The sequence below is a fragment of the Nicotiana attenuata genome, unplaced genomic scaffold (assembly GCF_001879085.1).
Source record: "Nicotiana attenuata strain UT unplaced genomic scaffold, NIATTr2, whole genome shotgun sequence".
Taxonomy (NCBI): Eukaryota; Viridiplantae; Streptophyta; class Magnoliopsida; order Solanales; family Solanaceae; genus Nicotiana; species Nicotiana attenuata.
In genome coordinates this window covers 666,279-670,902 of record NW_017670362.1, presented here as the reverse complement: position 1 = coordinate 670,902, position 4,624 = coordinate 666,279, and the positions used below count along the sequence as shown (strand labels likewise).

General features: G+C 33.0%; 1 long non-coding RNA gene across 1 annotated transcript; it reads left to right on the top strand.

The window, feature by feature from the left end:
• The first annotated feature begins 253 nt into the window (after nt 1–253).
• On the top strand, nt 254–3,963 carry LOC109238369. Its single transcript, XR_002069735.1, has 2 exons — nt 254–504; nt 1,130–3,963. It is a non-coding gene; the product is annotated as an uncharacterized LOC109238369 (long non-coding RNA).
• Nucleotides 3,964–4,624: the final 661 nt, after the last annotated feature.

The window sequence follows — 4,624 nt, the reverse complement described above, 5'->3', positions numbered from 1 at the left end:
GGGGGGAGGGAAAATTCCCTAAGAAGCAATTATATTGTAATCAAACTTTTCTAAAAGAATATATTCGTCCTATTATTGGGAATTTCTATTTCTACTATATATAAATGAGCAAGGGTGGACGAACACTGCTCTAATTGATTGTACAAAAAGCACGAAAAGTTGTATGTTCACAATTGTAGATCTTGTAATTGGATCTTCATATCTATACGTGTACTCTTTTTTCTATAAGCACGTGTACTGCCTTTTCTTTTCCACTTATTGAACGTATTTTTATTCATTAAGGAATCCCAATTCCATCACCTTCTTCTTCTATCAGTACTTCTCTTCCTCCCCCTCTCTTTCTGTTACTTTCATCTTCTCTGTTACTAAATTTTTCTCTGCAAAAGTTCCTGAATCCTCTTTGTTCCAAATTAGCCTGCGGTTATGGATCGCATCTTCGTTAGCTCTTCTTCGATGTCTGCATCCTTTTAAAGGTTTTTCATTTGGTTATGTTTCTCATATCTTGTAAGTTTTCTCCATGCTTCCTTCTTCAATATACCCAATTTTCGTGTAATGGAACTTTGGTGGTACCTATTTGCTTTTTTTCATATATTTGGATAGTTTTTTGTTGGATTTTTTCTATACGCATATTAGTAATTATTTCTAATTTGCACATGCATGTTTGAAAATAGATACCTAGGTGCGTGATTTTGGATATTTGATGAATGAAAATTTGGTACTTCTGGGTAATCAACTCTAATAAGTTTTTTCCTCTTCAGTTTTGATATTCCCAAAACAGATTATATAATTGAAATTTCAGTGATGTTCTGTTCTTTTTCTCTTTGATGATCAGTTAACCAATGTTCATTTAACTGAGTGTTCAAATCTGGTTGTGGGGGTGAGTTTTTTTTGAGTATGATAGTTCATTTTAAGTGAAGTATGCTTTATATCATGTGCTTTTCTTAGTTTTTTTTATACTTAAGTAGGTAGTTTTGGAAAGTAAATTATTTTCTTCTGCTTTTCTATCTCTTGGTTGCGAGTACTTTGGCCATTATTCATATTAATGAGTAACACTATTACATCATTATGAACACTGATACATCCAATGTGTTTGGAATGGTTTTCTTTTACTCTTTTTCTTCTTTTACAGGTCCTACAACATATTCACCTCTCATGAGCAATCCAAAATGTAAACCATCTATTTGTTGAACGGTATTGGTATGTGTATGTGTGACCTATATTGTTGATGTATTCAATTTGCTTGCACGTGTATTTTTATTGCACTATTGCTACTATTTGTCAAAATTGGCGTTGATAAGAAAATTTAGATATATAAATTATAGCTTTTAAAAATTATACCAAATTATAGATATTGATTCAACCAAATTATAGAGTACTTGGAACGAAATGACCATAATCCAGGATACTGCAAATTGGAGAGTGATGTTAGGTTTATGCCTTTGCATTTGGCATAATATATTTTCTCAAAGTTCATGTGTATTCTCTTCATTAATATTGGAAAGCGATATTTCATTGCAATGAAGCATGCACATGTTTCTTTTAGTTGCATTCCCTTTCCCGCTTCACCTTCTTCTTCCATTAGCTTTCTTTATCCCTTCTGGCTTTGTTGGGGTTTTTTTTTGTTTTATTTTGGTTGGTTCTGTAAGTCGCTACTATAGTTTTTTTATTAGTTTAGATCTATTTTCCTTTTATGTGGTATGAAATGTGTCGCGTTCTTTGAGTTCTGTAGCTCTACGAGTGAGTTTTTAAGGATTTCATTACTACCCACACTCTAATACTGGCCTTACTCATGTAATATAACAACTTAAAGTTTGTTTATTTGTTATTTGCATTGAGGTATTTTAGATTTGGTCTAGGATCGAAATTACGGGGTTTTTTGGGGTAAAATTTGTCACTGGTTTTAATGGCTAATCAATGATATTCTTAATTTTCTTAACACGAATTAATGATATTCTTGACTCTTGGTCTTTAAAGCAGAGGGTGAGAGCTAAGCGAAATTGAGAAGTTGGAAGAGGGAAGAAAACAAAAGAAGAAGAAAAATAAGGATAAAAGCAGAACAATTCAACAAATAAAGCCGAAAGAAATATACCAAAGAAGTCTTGCTTTGTGAGTCTGCTTTTCCGCTAAGCAGCTAAAACATATGCCCGCCTCCTACCTTGACAAGTTGAGTTTACTAGTTTCTCAAATTTATCCCAAAAAAAGATTTATCTGTGTTTCTGTAGCAACATATAGAATTATAAATAAAATGAAGGATTCACAATTTGCTAATTTAGAATTGCAAAGAATATTCTCTTACATTTCACATACTTAGTTGACTCTTCTTCTTTTGCTCTATTTATTTTGGGAGAAATGTTCCTTGCTGCCCCTGACAGATTGTAATTGTTTCTTCAGAATCGATAGTATAACAATTTAGGAACTAAAGTGGAACAATACATTCATTCTCACTATGCTATAGTTTTTCACCACTGAATAAATAAACTTTTTACATGTATTATCCTTTGGAAAAGCTTATAGTTGCATCAACTCTTTCAAATGTAAACAAAATCATACTGTGTGTGACTTTAAAAAAGAAGAATTATGGTTGAGAGTGATTTACAATTAGGAGGAATGCATAACAACATTTTGAACTAATTAGATATGATAGAAACTGTCAGCATATTTAGGTTATTGTGTCGTCTTAGCATAAATCAATTTTTTACAGGTTTAAACTGTAAAAAGTAACTTTAGGGGATTATATTTTGCTGTAAGTTTACTACCAATTGCAGGTACTAAATGGTAAAGTGAACAGTAAGTCATATACAAATTATGTGCCTGTCTTGGTGGCCACATTAGCATGCCTTATTGTCGATTTGAATTTGACATGACACCCCACATGAGTGTGCTCTTTGGAAAATTAATTTTTGATTTCGAAAATGACGGAGACTACAATAGTTCCAGATTTTCCTTTGTGCTTGGTTATCCTTCCATTGTTCAACTATATATTTATTTATTTTAAGTATTTATTGGATTTTGATCAGTGATTGTTGCTAAGCTACTTATGTTCTGCCATTTTGTTACTTCGGAACTTAACCCGAAATGGCTGGGGAGATCGAAAGGTTCCTTTTTTTAGGGGTACTCCCAGGAACAAATCCAGTGGAGGTAGGGTGCGGCCTGTAGCTCAGAGGATTAGAGCACGTAGCTATGAACCACGGTGCACTTCATTTAGAGATGCTTTTGGGATGGTTGATATTGACTTTTTTTTAAATGACCAACTCATCCGTTTCACAAAAATAAACTCATAATTTCGAATAAGTTGATTCCCTACCATTTTGTGGCTAATTTAACAACCTTGCTATGTCGCGCACGTGCATTAGCACGGGCATCATTTTCTAGTTTACTTATAAATGCTTTTATGAAATAAGTTTCATCCAAATATCATTCTTAAATTTTTCGACTCAAAAGCTGAATTGTCACAACCAAGCAGGATAATACTCGATAATGTACATTTGAGTCATTTCGTAATTAGATTTCCTTAGAAAATTGAGATTTTTAATCCTTTTTTTTCAATATAGAAGAATAGTACATGAATGATGACTCTTGTATAGGCGAAAAACTTGACGTCACGCATTGCTGTGATGCATCGATATTGTGACGTATTAATCTAATCCCAAAAGGTCAAGGTCATATCGTCGAGGTCGGGTAGCTTAATAGAAGACGAGGACGAGGACGAGCACCCATCCTCGACACACAGTAGCGGCTAGTTTAAGGATTTAGATTCCCTAGATAATAATCTAGTGAATATTTCTCTATGTTGTATTATTTAGGGTTTTGTAGCCCATGTATTCTTATAAATAGGAAGAGATGTAGTTCTAGATAGGAAGAGATGTAGTTCAAGATGGGGATGGAATATTTTTGTAAAGAACATCGTTGACATTTTCTGTAAAGATTCCCCTTTATTGAATACATACAAAGCCTAATTTTACACTTCTTCTCCTTTATCTTTCTCTCCCAATCTAAGAAGAATCAGAATATTCAATTGCTTATCATCATCCATTATTGTCAGAAAGCTCAGTGGAAAATCTCACCCTTGTCGGGTAAACTTTGTCCCATTTGTTATTTAAAAGTTATTTATTATCGTTTATTGCTACCTTCCACGTTTTCAAACCATTATTTCTCCATCCTTATTCTAGGATATTCTTAACTAATAGCTCACATTAAATATTCGCCATTAAGGCACTAGATCTGCTATTGAGTATTAATATTGACTTTGATTCGATAATTTTAATTGTATAAAAACCTAGATCTAATGCCGCGAAGTTTACATTTATAAACTTCTGGCTCATGATTCGCTCTTATATTCCTTTCCTACTATAATTCCATCGACGTGACATTACATAAGAGATATTAATCATGATTCATGCAAACGATTAAACACCAAAAAACATTTTTCACTAAAAGGAAAAAATGCCTTCTTCATTTATTTTTTTCTCCATCAATTCATTTGAAATAGTTTCTAAATTTTTGAGTGTTGGATAAAGAGGTTTCTTCTGGAAAATATTTTTCACCGGAAGAAACTGTCTCACTAGCCATGGTATCAAATACAGTGTCATTGAAATTACTCCTCCCTCGCTCCATGCTTGTTTTG